Source organism: Hyla sarda, unplaced genomic scaffold (genome assembly GCF_029499605.1).
Source record: "Hyla sarda isolate aHylSar1 unplaced genomic scaffold, aHylSar1.hap1 scaffold_1083, whole genome shotgun sequence".
In the NCBI taxonomy this organism is placed as follows: Eukaryota; Metazoa; Chordata; class Amphibia; order Anura; family Hylidae; genus Hyla; species Hyla sarda.
In genome coordinates, this window is record NW_026607703.1 from 98609 (window position 1) to 116547 (window position 17939).

Here is a 17939-nt window from a genome sequence, read left to right on the forward strand (position 1 = left end):
GTATATATAACAAGGAGGATACCTAATAATATATATAATATATCAGGACAGTACAGAGATCTCTCCATGATCTATTTATACCCAGGACTGTATATATAACAAGGAGGTGACCTAATAATATATATAATATATCAGGACAGTACAGAGATCTCTCCATGATCTATTTATACCCAGGACTGTATATATAACAAGGAGGTGACCTAATAATATATATAATATATCAGGACAGTACAGAGATCTCTCCATGATCTATTTATACCCAGGACTGTATATATAACAAGGAGGTGACCTAAAAAAATATATATATAATATATTAGGACAGTACAGAGATCTCTCCATGATCTATTTTTACCCAGGACTGTATATATAACAAGGAGGTGACCTAATAATATATATATAATATATCAGGACAGTACAGAGATCTCTCCATGATCTATTTATACCCAGGACTGTATATATAATAAGGAGGTGACCTAATAATATATATATATAATATATCAGGACAGTACAGAGATCTCTCCATGATCTATTTATACCCAGGACTGTATATATAATAAGGAGGTGACCTAATATATATATATATATATATATATATATATATATATATATATATATATTATATCAGGACAGTACAGAGATCTCTCTATGATCTATTTATACCCAGGACTGTATATATAACAAGGAGGTGACCTAATAATATATATATATATATATATAATATATCAGGACAGTACAGAGATCTCTCCATGAACTATTTATACCCAGGACTGTATATATAACAAGGACGTGACCTAATAATATATATAATATATCAGGACAGTACAGAGATCTCTCCATGATCTATATATACCCAGGACTGTATATATAACAAGGAGGTGACCTAATAATATATATAATATATCAGGACAGTACAGAGATCTCTCCATGATCTATTTATACCCAGGACTGTATATATAACAAGGAGGTGACCTAATATATATATATATATAATATATCAGGACAGTACAGAGATCTCTCCGTGATCTATTTATACCCAGGACTGTATATATAACAAGGAGGTTACCTAATATATATATATAATATATCAGGACAGTACAGAGATCTCTCCATGATCTATTTATACCCAGGACTGTATATATAACAAGGAGGTGACCTAATAATATATATAATATATCAGGACAGTACAGAGATCTCTCCATGATCTATTTATACCCAGGACTGTATATATAACAAGGAGGTGACCTAATAATATATATAATATATCAGGACAGTACAGAGATCTCTCCATGATCTATTTATACCCAGGACTGTATATATAACAAGGAAGTGACCTAATAATATATATAATATATCAGGACAGTACAGAGATCTCTCCATGATCTATTTATACCCAGGACTGTATATATAACAAGGAGGTGACCTAATAATATATATAATATATCAGGACAGTACAGAGATCTCTCCATGATCTATTTATACCCAGGACTGTATATATAACAAGGAGGTGACCTAATATATATATATAATATATCAGGACAGTACAAAGCTCTCTCCATGATCTATTTATACCCAGGACTGTATATATAACAAGGAGGTGACCTAATAATATATATAATATATCAGGACAGTACAGAGATCTCTCCATGATCTATTTATACCCAGGACTGTATATATAACAAGGAGGTGACCTAATAATATATATAATATATCAGGACAGTACAGAGATCTCTCCATGATCTATTTATACCCAGGACTGTATATATAACAAGGAGGTGACCTAATAATATATATAATATATCAGGACAGTACAGATATCTCTCCATGATCTATTTATACCCAGGACTGTATATATAACAAGGAGGTTACCTAATAATATATATAATATATCAGGACAGTACAGATATCTCTCCATGATCTATTTATACCCAGGGCTGTATATATAACAAGGAGGTGACCTAATAATATATATAATATATCAGGACAGTACAGAGATCTCTCCATGATCTATTTATACCCAGGACTGTATATATAACAAGGAGGTGACCTAATAATATATATAATATATCAGGACAGTACAGATATCTCTCCCATCATCTATTTATACCCAGGACTGTATATATAACAAGAAGGTGACCTAATAATATATATAATATATCAGGACAGTACAGAGATCTCTCCATGATCTATTTATACCCAGGACTGTATATATAACAAGAAGGTGACCTAATAATATATATAATATATCAGGACAGTACAGATATCTCTCCCATCATCTATTTATACCCAGGACTGTATATATAACAAGGAGGTGACCTAATAATATATATAATATATCAGGACAGTACAGAGATCTCTCCATGATCTATTTATACCCAGGACTGTATTTATAACAAGGAGGTGACCTAATAATATATATAATATATCAGGACAGTACAGATATCTCTCCCATCATTTATTTATACCCAGGACTGTATTTATAACAAGGAGGTGACCTAATAATATATATAATATATCAGGACAGTACAGAGATCTCTCCATGATCTATTTATACCCAGGACTGTATATATAACAAGGAGGTGACCTAATAATATATATAATATATCAGGACAGTACAGAGATCTCTCCATGGTCTATTTATACCCAGGACTGTATATATAACAAGGGGGTGACCTAATAATATGTATATAATATCAGGACAGTACAGAGATCTCTCCATGATCTATTTATACCCAGGACTGTATATATAATAAGGAGGTGACCTAATATATATATATATATAATATATCAGGACAGTACAGAGATCTCTCCATGATCTATTTATACCCAGGACTGTATATATAACAAGGAGGTGACCTAATAATATATATAATATATCAGGACAGTACAGAGATCTCTCCATGATCTATTTATACCCAGGACTGTATATATAACAAGGAGGTGACCTAATAATATATATAATATATCAGGACAGTACAGAGATCTCTCCATGGTCTATTTATACCCAGGACTGTATATATAACAAGGAGGTGACCTAATAATATATATAATATATCAGGACAGTACAGAGATCTCTCCATGGTCTATTTATACCCAGGACTGTATATATAACAAGGGGGTGACCTAATAATATATATATAATATCAGGACAGTACAGAGATCTCTCCATGATCTATTTATACCCAGGACTGTATATATAACAAGGAGGTGACCTAATAATATATATAATATATCCGGACAGTACAGAGATCTCTCCATGATCTATTCATACCCAGGACTGTATATATAACAAGGAGGTGACCTAATAATATATATAATATATCAGGACAGTACAGAGATCTCTCCATGATCTATTTATACCCAGGACTGTATATATAACAAGGAGGTGACCTAATATATATATATATATATATATATAATATATCAGGACAGTACAGAGATCTCTCCATGATCTATTTATACCCAGGACTGTATATATAACAAGGAGGTGACCTAATATATATATATATATATATAATATATCAGGACAGTACAGAGATCTCTCCATGATCTATTTATACCCAGGACTGTATATATAACAAGGGGGTGACCTAATAATATATATAATATGTCAGGACAGTACAGATATCTCTCCATGATCTATTTATACCCAGGACTGTATATATAACAAGGAGGTGACCTAATAATATATATAATATATCAGGACAGTACAGAGATCTCTCCATGATCTATTTATACCCAGGACTGTATATATAACAAGGAGGTGACCTAATAATATATATAATATATCAGGACAGTACAGAGATCTCTCCATGATCTATTTATACCCAGGACTGTATATATAACAAAGAGGTGACCTAATAATATATATAATATATCAGGACAGTACAGAGATCTCTCCATGATCTATTTATACCCAGGACTGTATATATAACAAGGAGGTGACCTAATAACATATATATAATATATCAGGACAGTACAGAGATCTCTCCATGATCTATTTATACCTAGGACTGTATATATAACAAGGAGGTGACCTAATAATATATATATAATATATCAGGGCAGTACAGAGATCTCTCCATGGTCTATTTATACCCAGGACTGTATATATAACAAGGAGGTGACCTAATATATATATATATATATAATATATCAGGACAGTACAGAGATCTCTCCATGATCTATTTATACCCAGGACTGTATATATAACAAGGGGGTGACCTAATAATATATATAATATGTCAGGACAGTACAGATATCTCTCCATGATCTATTTATACCCAGGACTGTATATATAACAAGGAGGTGACCTAATAATATATATAATATATCAGGACAGTACAGAGATCTCTCCATGATCTATTTATACCCAGGACTGTATATATAACAAGGAGGTGACCTAATAATATATATAATATATCAGGACAGTACAGAGATCTCTCCATGATCTATTTATACCCAGGACTGTATATATAACAAGGAGGTGACCTAATAATATATATAATATATCAGGACAGTACAGAGATCTCTCCATGATCTATTTATACCCAGGACTGTATATATAACAAGGAGGTGACCTAATAACATATATATAATATATCAGGACAGTACAGAGATCTCTCCATGATCTATTTATACCTAGGACTGTATATATAACAAGGAGGTGACCTAATAATATATATAATATATCAGGACAGTACAGAGATCTCTCCATGATCTATTTATACCCAGGACTGTATATATAACAAGGAGGTGACCTAATAATATATATAATATATCAGGACAGTACAGAGATCTCTCCATGATCTATTTATACCCAGGACTGTATATATAACAAGGAGGTGACCTAATAATATATATAATATATCAGGACAGTACAGATATCTCTCCCATCATTTATTTATACCCAGGACTGTATATATAACATGGAGGTGACCTAATAATATATATAATATATCAGGACAGTACAGAGATCTCTCCATGATCTATTTATACCCAGGACTGTATATATAACAAGGAGGTGACCTAATAATATATATAATATATCAGGACAGTACAGATATCTCTCCCATCATTTATTTATACCCAGGACTGTATTTATAACAAGGAGGTGACCTAATAATATATAATATATCAGGACAGTACAGAGATCTCTCCATGATCTATTTATACCCAGGACTGTATATACAACAAGGAGGTGACCTAATAATATATATAATATATCAGGACAGTACAGAGATCTCTCCATAATCTATTTATACCCAGGACTGTATATATAACAAGGAGGTGACCTAATAATATATATATAATATATCAGGGCAGTACAGAGATCTCTCCATGATCTATTTATACCCAGGACTGTATATATAACAAGGAGGTGACCTAATAATATATATATAATATATCAGGACAGTACAGAGATCTCTCCATGATCTATTTATACCCAGGACTGTATATTTAACAAGGAGGTGACCTAATAATATATATAATATATCAGGACAGTACAGAGATCTCTCCATGATCTATTTATACCCAGGACTGTATTTATAACAAGGAGGTGACCTAATAATATATATAATATATCAGGACAGTACAGAGATCTCTCCATGATCTATTTATACCCAGGACTGTATATATAACAAGGAGGGGACCTAATAATATATATAATATATCAGGACAGTACAGAGATCTCTCCATGATCTATTTATACCCAGGACTGTATATATAACAAGGAGGAGACCTAATAATATATATATAATATATCAGGACAGTACAGAGATCTCTCCATGATCTATTTATACCCAGGACTGTATTTATAACAAGGAGGTGACCTAATAATATATATATAAATATATCAGAACTGTATATATAACAAGGGGGCATCCTCTACGTTAAGAGGAAAGAAGGTTTATAGACCAGCACAGACGGGGGTTCTTTACTGTAAGAGCAGTGAGACTGTGGAATTCTCTGCCAGAAGAGGAGGTTTCATGGTGAACTCTGTAAAAGAAAATAAAAGGGGTCTGGATGCATTTTTGGAGAGTAATAACATCGCTGATTATGTATATTAGATTTATAGGGACAGAACGTTGATCCAGGGATTTATTCTGGTGCCATATTTGGAGTCGGAAAGGAATTTTTACCTCTAGTATGAGGGTTTTTTGCCTCCTCTGGATCAACTCAGTAGGGACTCATTAGGGTTATAGGTTGAACTTGATGGACTCTGGGCTTTTTTCAACCTTATGAACTATGTTACTATGTCATAATTCCAATTCCCTCATGATTATATTTGTATGATTAATTTATTTCCACTTCATTTAATATTATTATTTCATATATATTAGTTCATTGCTGTGATTCATTTCATATATATACATAGTTTATCTTTTGTTTATCAATTGTATGCATTTTCTCCTACTGCCATTCTGCTCATTCCCTTCATTGAACCCTTATTCATTTCTATTCCCTTGTTTTCCTTCCTGAAATTTCATTACTCAAATCCATTTGTGGTCTTATACTGCCATCTTGTGGTCATTTCATATATTACACTTCTTCATAAAATTTCATTTCTGTATTTCTATATATATACAGTGGGATCAAAAGTTTGGGCACCCCAGGTAAAAATTTGTATTAATGTTCATAAAGAAGCCAAGGAAAGATGGAAAAATCTCCAAAAGGCATCAAATTACAGATTAGACATTTTTATAATATGTCACCAAAAGTTACATTTTATTTCCATCATTTACACTTTCGAAATAACAAAACAAAAAAATGGTGTCTGCAAAAGTTTGTGCACCCTGCAGAATTTATAGCATGCACTGCCCCCTTTGCAAAGCTGAAACCTGCCAGTGTCGTGGATTGTTCTCAATCATCATCTGGGAAGACCGGGTGATGTCACTCTCACAGGTTTTAAATGCCCAGACTCATCTGACCTTGCCCCAACAATCAGCACCATGGGTTCTTCTAAGCAGTTGTCTAGAAATCTGAAACTGAAAATAGTTGACGCTCACAAAGCTGGAGAAGGCTATAAGAAGATAGCAAAATGTTTTCAGATGTCAATATCCTCTGTTCAGGATGTAATTAAGAAATGGCAGTCATCAGGAACAGTGGAAGTTAAAACAAGATTTGGAAGACCAAGAAAGATATCAGACAGAACAGCTCGCAGGATTGTGAGAAAAACAATTCAAAACCCACGTTTGACTGCACAATCCCTCCAGAAAGATCTGGCAGACACTAGAGTTGTGGTTCACTATTCCACTATAAAGAGATACTTGTACAAATATGGTCTTCATGGAAGAGTCATCAGAAGAAAACCTCTTCTACGTCCTCACCACAAAAATCAGCGTTTGAACATTGCAAATGAACATATCGACAAGCCTGATGCATTTTGGAAGTTCTGTGGACCGATGATAAAATTTTAACCTCATCGGTCCACAGAACTTGTTTCCACAATGCATCAGGCTTGTCTATATGTTCATTTGCAAAGTTCAAACGCAGATTTTTGTGGTGAGGACGTAGAAGAGGTTTTCTTCTGATGACTCTTCCATGAAGACCATATTTGTACAAGTATCTCTTTATAGTGGAATAGTGTATCACAACTCCAGTGTCTGCCAGATCTTTCTGGAGGGATTGTGCAGTCAAACGTGGGGTTTGAATAGTTTTTCTCACAATCCTGCGAGCTGTTCTGTATTTTTCTTGGTCTTCCAGATCTTGCTTTAACTTCCACTGTTCCTGATGACTGCCATTTCTTAATTACATTCCAAACAGAGGATATTGACATCTGAAAACATTTTGCTATCTTCTTATAGCCTTCTCCAGCTTTGTGAGCGTCAACTATTTTCAGTTTCAGATTTCTAGACAACTGCTTAGAAGAACCCATGGTGCTGATTGTTGGGGCAAGGTCAGATGAGTCTGGGCATTTAAAACCTTTGAGATTGACATCACCCGGTCTTCCCAGATGATGATTGAGAACAATCCATGACACTGGCAGGTCTCAGCTTTGTAAAGGGGGCAGTGCATGCTATAAATTCTGCAGGGGGCCCAAACTTTAGCAGACACCATTTTTTTGTTTTCTGTTATTTTGAAAGTGTAAATGATGGAAATAAAATCTAACTTTTGGTGACATATTATAAGAAGGTCTAATCTGTAATTTGATGCCTTTTGGAGATTTTTCCATCTTTCCTTGGCTTCTTTATGTACATTAATACAATTTTTTACCTGGGGGGCCCAAACTTTTGATCCCCACTGTACTTCTTCCATTATTATAATGGTTAGTGTGGCAAAACTCATTACTGTAATTATAATTTATTTTCCATATTATAATAAGCACCATTATGTAGATTAATCTTCAAGTTTGAGGCTACATTACAGTTCACTGGCCACCGATAAGAATGGAGACATCATAATGTTACTAATGTATCCTATTTGTCATTTGATGTATACACTATAGGAATGCCTTCATATCTGTCTTTTATTTAATAGAATTATCATCTTATTAAATATTTACTGTTCTAGGATTGATTACAACCACACTCCTCAGCATTCCCAACATCGCAAAACATCCACTGGGAGCATCACCACAAGTAAGTATCAGTTTGATCCAATATTTGTTAAAAAGTATGTAGTGTATGTCTAGCTAAAGGGACACCATATGGGTTCCCAATTATTCCACCCAATATAATAACATCTTACCGGAGCATTGTCTGACAGATATATTCTCATTTGTATCTTACTCTCATAAGCGTATAGCCGACATTCAGGCATTTTCATGTGTTGTGTCAACAGTTTACAGTGATCATCCTTATTCCAGAAATTCATAGAATGAAAAGCCTTTATTGAGGCTAGAGGGTTCCCTGCTGTTAAGGCGGTATAGCCACCTCGTCTCTTCTTTAATCCCTTAAAGGGGTACTCCGCCCCTAGACATCTTATCCCCTATCCAAAGGATAGGGGATAAGATGTCAGATCGCCGGGGTCCCGCTGCTGGGGACCCGGGGATCGCTGCTGAGGCACCCCGTTATCATTAGTGCGCAGAGCGAGATCGCTCTGCACGTAATGACGGGCAATACAGGGGCCGGAGCATCGTTACGTCACGGCTCCGCCCCCGTCAATACAAGTCTATGGGAAGGGGGCGTGGCGGTCGTCACGCCCCCTGCCATAGACTTGCATTAAGCGGATGGGCCGTGATGTCATGAGGGGCGGAGTCATGACGTCACACTGCTCCGTCCCCTGTATCGCCCGTCATTACGCACAGAGCGAACTCGCTCTGTGCAGTAATGATGGCGCGGTGCCGCAGCGGCGATCCCCGGGGTCCCCAGCAGCGGGACCGCGGCGATCTAACATCTTATCCCCTATCCTTTGGATAGGGGATAAGATGCCAGGGGCGGAGTACCCCTTTAAAGGGTTACTCTAGTGGTCAACGTGTTTTTCCGTTTGTGACTTACCCTATTTGTTTTGTTTCATTTCTATTCTTGTTGTTTAGGCAACTCTATTTCCGTTCTTTGTTGTCTTTTTATCCCCCACTTTGTTTTCCTATCTTTGCTTCTATTTTCTGTTTCTTGGTGTGCTGAAAACAAATCCCAGTATGCCACATGCCTTGCTGGTTTGGGGCGGCTCCTTTTTTTTGTTTGTTTGTTCCGCCCTTTACACATCCTACTATTTTCCCGGGTCAGCCCCCTTATACACATCACACTAATATAAATCAGCCTTGGTTGGGATACACTGGCATACACACACAAAAGGGACTACAACTCCCAGCATGTGTCATTCAGGAGTCTTCAGGTATAACACCAGCATGTTGCCTCTGCAGTCTCCTGGAGCACCACACCTCTATAGGGCATACACCAGTGTTTCCTAACCAGGGTGCCTCCAGGTGTTGCAAAACTACAACTCCCAGCATGCCCTGACAGCCTTTTGGCATGCTAGGAGTTGTAGTTTTGCAACAGCTGGAGGCACACTGGTTGGGAAACACTGGTGTAACATGATGTGTAGGCTGAATAGGCTAGAACAGTGTTTCCCAACCAGTGTGCCTCCAGCTGTTGCAAATCTACAACTCCCACCATGCCCAAAGTCTGTCAGGGCATGCTGGGAGTTGTAGTTTTGCAACAGGTGGAGGCACACTGGTTTGTAAACACTAGCATACACACATACACAACAGGGACTACAACTCCCAGCATGTGTCATTCAGGATTCCCCCCCCTCCGTCTTCACATATAGAGATCATTTCCAGTATGAGATTTATTCCCCTGCAGTCTATACATCCCCAGCCCGTGCACCTTGTCATCCTCCCCTTCACATATAGAGATCATCCCCAGTATGAGATTTATTCCCCTGCAGTCTATACATCCCCAGCCCGTGCACCTTGTCATTCTGACCCTTCACATATAGAGATCATCCCCAGTATGAGATTTATTCCCCTGCAGTCTATACATCCCCAGCCCGTGCACCTTGTCATCCTCCCCCTTCACATATAGAGATCATCCCCAGTATGAGATTTATTCCCCTGCAGTCTATACATCCCCAGCCCATGCACCTTGTCATCCTCCCCTTCACATATAGAGATCATCCCCAGTATGAGATTTATTCCCCTGCAGTCTATACATCCCCAGCCCATGCACCTTGTCATCCTCCCCTTCACATATAGAGATCATCCCCAGTATGAGATTTATTCCCCTGCAGTCTATACATCCCCAGCCCGTGCACCTTGTCATCCTCCCCCTTCACATATAGAGATCATCCCCAGTATGAGATTTATTCCCCTGCAGTCTATACATCCCCAGCCCATGCACCTTGTCATCCTCCCCTTCACATATAGAGATCATCCCCAGTATGAGATTTATTCCCCTGCAGTCTATACATCCCCAGCCCATGCACCTTGTCATCCTCCCCTTCACATATAGAGATCATCCCCAGTATGAGATTTATTCCCCCGCAGTCTATACATCCCCAGCCCATGCACCGTGTCATCCTCCCCTTCATATATAGAGATCATCCCCAGTATGAGATTTATTCCCCTGCAGTCTATACATCCCCAGCCCATGCACCTTGTCATCCTCCCCTTCACATATAGAGATCATTCCCAGTATGAGATTTATTCCCCTGCAGTCCATACATCCCCAGCCCATGCACCTTGTCATCCTCCCCTTCACATATAGAGATCATCCCCAGTATGAGATTTATTCCCCTGCAGTATATACATCCCCAGCCCGTGCACCTTGTCATCCTCCCCCTTCACATATAGAGATCATCCCCAGTATGAGATTTATTCCCCTGCAGTCTATACATCCCCAGCCCATGCACCTTGTCATCCTCCCCTTCATATATAGAGATCATCCCCAGTATGAGATTTATTCCCCTGCAGTCTATACATCCCCAGCCCATGCACCTTGTCATCCTCCCCTTCACATATAGAGATCACCCCCAGTATGAGATTTATTCCCCTGCAGTATATACATCCCCAGCCCGTGCACCTTGTCATCCTCCCCCTTCACATATAGAGATCATCCCCAGTATGAGATTTATTCCCCTGCAGTCTATACATCCCCAGCCCATGCACCTTGTCATCCTTCCCTTCACATATAGAGATCATCCCCAGTATGAGATTTATTCCCCTGCAGTCTATACATCCCCAGCCCATGCACCTTGTCATCCTCCCCTTCACATATAGAGATCATCCCCAGTATGAGATTTATTCCCCTGCAGTCCATACATCCCCAGCCCATGCACCTTGTCATCCTCCCCTTCACATATAGAGATCATCCCCAGTATGAGATTTATTCCCCTGCAGTCTATACATCCCCAGCCCATGCACCGTGTCATCCTCCCCTTCATATATAGAGATCATCCCCAGTATGAGATTTATTCCCCTGCAATCTATACATCCCCAGCCCATGCACCTTGTCATCCTCCCCTTCACATATAGAGATCATTCCCAGTATGAGATTTATTCCCCTGCAGTCCATACATCCCCAGCCCATGCACCTTGTCATCCTCCCCTTCACATATAGAGATCATCCCCAGTATGAGATTTATTCCCCTGCAGTATATACATCCCCAGCCCGTGCACCTTGTCATCCTCCCCTTCACATAGAGATCATCCCCAGTATGAGATTTATTCCCCCGCAGTCTATACATCCCCAGCCCATGCACCTTGTCATCCTCCCCTTCACATATAGAGATCATCCCCAGTATGTGATTTATTCCCCCGCAGTCTATACATCCCCAGCCCATGCACCTTGTCATCCTCCCCTTCACATATAGAGATCATCCCCAGTATGAGATTTATTCCCCTGCAGTATATACATCCCCAGCCCGTGCACCTTGTCATCCTCCCCCTTCACATATAGAGATCATCCCCAGTATGAGATTTATTCCCCTGCAGTCTATACATCCCCAGCCCATGCACCTTGTCATCCTCCCCTTCACATATAGAGATCATCCCCAGTATGAGATTTATTCCCCCGCAGTCTATACATCCCCAGCCCGTGCACCTTGTCATCCTCCCCCTTCACATATAGAGATCATCCCCAGTATGAGATTTATTCCCCTGCAGTCTATACATCCCCAGCCCATGCACCTTGTCATCCTCCCCTTCAGATAACACACATCTTCTCTGTGTTCCTTCTCCTGTGCAGACCTGCGTCCTTAGAATACAGAGCAGGGGGAGGGGAGGTGAGGAGCTGTGTACTCAGCTGGATGAGATGAGGGGCGTGGCTTATTTCTCTCATGCAGACAGAGAAAAAAAAAACTATGACATCTTGTCCACCACAGACTCAGAACATGGCCGACTGTGGACAACAGTAAAAGAAAACCCTCTGAACTACAGAACTTCCTGCCCAACAAACAGGTAAGAAAAACACACACATGCTGCCAAAACATATAACACATGTATATTGCAAAAAAACTAAACTTACAAAGAAGATGCCATATAGTCAAAAGAATTTACCACCGGAGTACCCCTTTAAGGACACAGGGTTTTTCCGTTTTTGCACTTTTGATTTTTCCTCATCACCTTCTAAAAATCATAATGCTTTCAATTTTGCACATACAGACCCATATGAGGGCTTTTTTTTTTGTGCCACCAATTATACTTTATAATGACATCAATCATTTCACCACAAAATTTACGGCAAAACCAGAAAAAAAATATTTGTGGGGCAAAATTGAGAAAAAAATGCCATTTTGTAACTTTTGGGTGCTACCGATTCTATGCAGTGCCCTTTTCGGTAAAAATTATTACTGTTACAAGAATACCTCATTTATATAGGTTTTATTTTATTTTACTACTTAAAACATTTTTTTTATCGGTTCCATTTCTTTTTTGATGGGACTTTTTGATCGCTTTTTATACTTTTTTAAGGGTATACAAAGTGACCAAAAATATGCAATTTTGGACTTTGGATTTTTTTTGGTGTACCCCATTGACCGTGCGGTTTAATTAACATTATATTTTTATAGTTCAGACATTTACGCACACGACAATACCACATTTTATTATGGTTACATTTTTTATATGGAATTTGGGAAAGGGGGGTGTTTTAGACTTTTAATATGGAAGGGGTTAATGGGTGCTTTTTGAAAACTTTTTATTCAACTTTTTTTTACACTTTTAGTCACTTTTAGGAGGAATCATTAGATTCCTCATACAGACCACAGTGCAGCAGCCAGCACAGGACATGAGGTAAGCCCTCCGGCTACCTCAGCAGTGGATGCCCCCCGCGATTGCGCTGTGGGGAGGTGATCCACCCGCTACACCACCAGGGATGGTTTAAATGTCCCTTTATACGCCGCTATCAACTTTGACAGCTGCGATCTAAAGGGTTAATAGCCGCCCGCGGCAATAGCCGCATGTCAGCTATTAACGCCGGCCCCAGCTACAGGAATAAGCTGGGGGCAGGCCGGTGTGACTCGAGCCCGCACCATACAATGGTTGCTGTCTCAGGACGAGGCAGCTCGTCCTTAGACGGCAACTGGTTAAGGAGTATTCTGTCCATATCCCCTTTACATGGGCCTGATTAAAATTTTGCTAATCCCCAGAATTTCATAACCTCGGGTTTATTGTTATATATAGACTTAACATAGCTCACAACGGGATTATCTGCCATTATCCTAAAAGTGCTGATGTGTGTTCCCATATATTTTCCAAGTTCTTGAGTAATTTTTCCAACGTATAGTTTTGGACAAGGGCATTGTGCCACATAGATGACATTGCGACTGCTGCAATTAATAAACCTCCTAACTTTGGAATTTCGTCCGTTCACAGGAATATAAAAAAAAAAATTTGGGCATCAATTTGCATGATGAGCAATGGGATCTTTTTGGCAACCACATTTTTCTCTCAGATTGCGGTTCCTGTTAGTAACTATGGACCAATAAATCCCGTAAATTGGATCTTCTTCTGTATGTTATACTTGGCTTGTTGGCCAGCACTTATGCAATGTCTGGGTCTAATCTTAGTATTCTCCAATATTTCCTTAATATACCTGTTATTCGAGGGGTATAGGCATCAATGCTGCCAATGCACCTAATGATCTTTTGAGTTGGTTGCCCTCACGAGATTGAATCCTCTCCTCATGTTCCTCTTCAGGTATCCTTACTTTCCTCAGAACAATTACACCTAGCTCTTAAGTATTTGCCCACCGAGATGCTACGTTTTAATGTGTCAGGATGCCAACTCCCCCAATGTAAAAAATTGTTGGTCGAGGTTGGCTTGCGATAGATGGTAGATCTAAAAAGTTAAGCCTTCTGCCCCCTTCCTCCGCTGTGAATTTCATACCAATTTGATCATGAAATAATTCCCCACCACCGTCCCAAAAATTTTAAATATCATCAATATATCTTCTCCAATACAGAATGTGCTCTGTGTAATGCAATAAATCATCCCTAAATACAATAGAGCTCTCCCACCACTCCAAAAAAAAGGTTTGCAAACATAGGTGCATGAGCTTTCCCCATGGCAGTAACCCTTAAGAGTGATATAACAACTATGTTTGGAGAGAAAAGTGTTCAACGCAGTGATACCCTACTCATGCAATATTACTATAAAGGCTCTCCACATCCAAACTCATAAGTAATGTGCTATCATTCACCTCTAAATCATACATTTTCAATAAGGTGTCTTTGGTGTCCTTAAAGGAAATATGTCACCAGTGTCACCTGCACTAACCTGTCGGTACCGACAAGTAGTGCAGGTGACACTGATGACAACGGTACTTACCTTGTCCTGTTCCGGGGCAGGGATCTCCGGTAATCATGTCCGTTAGGTCCAGCTCTGGCACCCGACTTGGGGCACGGGCGGAGCTTAGTTACGTCACTGCTGCTGTGAGACCCAGCAGAGAGCAGCAGTGGCTTGGGGCATGGGCGGAGCATAGTGATGTCACCACGTATGCTCCCTGCTGGGTCCCACTGTGAGAGAACAGCAGTGTTGACATCACTAAGCTCTGCCCATGCCCCAAGTCGAGTGCCCAGAGCTGGACCTAGTGGAAAAGATCCCCGCCACGGAACGGGACAAGGTGAGTACCATTGTCGTCAGTGTCACCTGCACTACCGACAGGTTAGTGCAGGTGACATTGGTGATAGATTTCCTTTAATGTATGAAGGTAGGAAAGATACGAATGGGGCCACGATTTACTCCACGTATGTTCTCGCTCTCTCCGTTTAATTGTTGTTGCCTGAAAAAAAATAGGGTGTCCTTTGATGAGGTTCATTTCTTTGTGTGTGTTTTAGTAAGGCGTTGAAGGAGGGAGGCTATTGCTGGATGTGCATTGTATATAATCTTAAACTCCTCTTCTGACACAAGATTCTCCTCCTTGGCTGATGTCAATATAGATTTAAGTTGTGACAAATATTCATTATCTAGTATTTCTTAGGTGTTCCTATCATTGAATAGCTTAAAGGAGAACTCCAGAGCATAAAAATTGTCCCCCATACTGCCGGCAGTAAAAAATGTAAGATGTACATACCTTCCTCCGCTCCCCCGGGGCCTCCGGTAACCGACTCCGGTCTCCGCCGCAATCCACTTCCTGGTTGACGGTGGTCGGATGAATCAGCCAATCACCAACCGCAGCGCAGTCCGACTCGTCCGGCGATAGGCTGAGCGGCAGCGTGAAAATGCTTCAGGACACAAAATTCTTCACTACACCGGCACCTGCGGCCAGGGCCGAAAACGTCACGCTGCCGCTCAGCCTATCACCGGCCGAGTCGGACTGCGCTGCGGCTGGTGATTGGCTGATTCATCCGACCACCGGCAACCAGGAAGTGGATTGCGGCGGAGACCGGAGCCGGTTACAGGAGGCCCCGGGGGAGCGGAGGAAGGTATGTACATCTTTATTTTTTTACTGCCGGCAGTATGGGGGACAATTTCTATGGTCTGGAGTTCTCCTTTAAGAGCCATGTTGGTGTACTCGTCTCTATGTTGCCGCCCTTATCCGAAAATTTTATTATTAAATTCTCGTTATCCTGTAACCTCTTGAGAGCATTTTTCTCTTCTTGTGATACATTAGAATGAATAAGATTACTATCAGGCTGGATGGACTTAATCTCAGGGACGAGGTTCACAAATGTTTCAGTATTTGAATATTGATTAAATGGTGTCGTAATTTGAGATCTGTGTTTGAGATCAGTAAAGGGTGCTTTGGGTAACACCTCTTAACCCTCAGTTTCCATGCGCAAATCTTGTAGAATTTCTAAAGCAGCTGACTCTCTGTACCTAAAATCCCCTCCATCTTTATCCTTCATCTTGTGACATTTGTGTAAAGCTAGCTTGCCGGCGAACAAGTTTATGTACTTCACCCACCCGAATTCATTGAACTTGAGTGTGGGAGTAAAGGACAAACCCTTTGGTAACAATGTACGTTCCGCTTCCTTTAGCTGGTATGATGACAGATTAAAAGTTTGCATACTGGCCCTATTTGTAATATCATGATGTATGGGATCTTTACAGAATAAACTGATCCCAGTATCATTACTGTAGTGAAGAAAAGTGCGCCCGTAGCCAAATGTGACCTGAGTTCAAAATGCTGACTCAGCAAACGCACTGTGAGTGGCTGAGACACGCACACCCTCCCCCTACTATTGGTTGTTGGGGGGGGGGGGGAGGGATGCCGCAGCTCAGCTGAGCTCTCGGTACACATTCGGCTACATCTTCTCTGTTCTGCCCTGATCTCCGCATTCTCACAGCGGGGACACATGCTAGAACATTAACATGGGGGCAGAGTAGCGGGGATTAGAGGCAGGGGAGAACAGTGATAGATCGCGCTCTCCCCTGGTGGCAGCAGGGACGCAGTTTTCTCCATCCCCACTGCAGAGGTCGGGGATGGGGTCAGATTTCTACATCTCCAAGACTCTCAACAGCCACGAGGATGTAGAAATCTTTGTCCCCGCTACTCGCTGTCTCCATCACCCTGGTGGGGATAGAGAAATATGTGTCCCCGGGTCGTACAGTCAGACCGTGCGGGGGACACAGGTTATTGCTCACAGCGTGAGTGAGTGCTTCTGGTCCCCAATCTCTGCTTTGGGGGATCGGGGTACCGATGCACTGCGCAGCGGGGGGCAAGTGATATATCCCCAATTCTTCTGCTCACCAATCTCCGCTCTCGGGAACCAGTAGCGGGGATAGCAAATAGTGCTGCGGGGGCCAATTTACATTAATCTCCTAGGGTTAGGGGGTTTAAATTAGCAGGTTTGGGGATAGAAGGTTAGGGGTTAGAGTTAGGGAAGTGTTCGGATTATGGTAAGGGGTAGCAGAGGCTTAAGGGGTAGGGGTTAGCGGGTTAGGGTTAGGATTTAGGGGTTAGAATTTATGGGTTAGGGTACGGGTTAGGGTTAGGATTAGGATTTAGTAGGGGTTGGGGTTGGTTAAGGGTTAGGAGTTGGTTAGGTTTAGGGTTTGGGTCCGGGTTAAGGTTAGCAGAGGGTTAGTGTTAGCAGGGGATTAGGGTCAAGGGTTA

The 17939-nt window shown here is 40.4% G+C and overlaps 1 long non-coding RNA gene across 1 annotated transcript in view; it reads left to right on the forward strand.

Moving 5' to 3' along the window:
• Positions 1 to 12910, forward strand: part of LOC130300476 (uncharacterized) — a 44531-nt gene extending 31621 nt beyond the window's left edge. Inside the window, exons 2-3 of the long non-coding RNA XR_008851329.1 lie at positions 8512 to 8579; positions 12763 to 12910. This is a non-coding gene — a long non-coding RNA (uncharacterized LOC130300476). The remainder of the gene's footprint in view (positions 1 to 8511; positions 8580 to 12762) is intronic.
• Positions 12911 to 17939: the final 5029 nt, after the last annotated feature.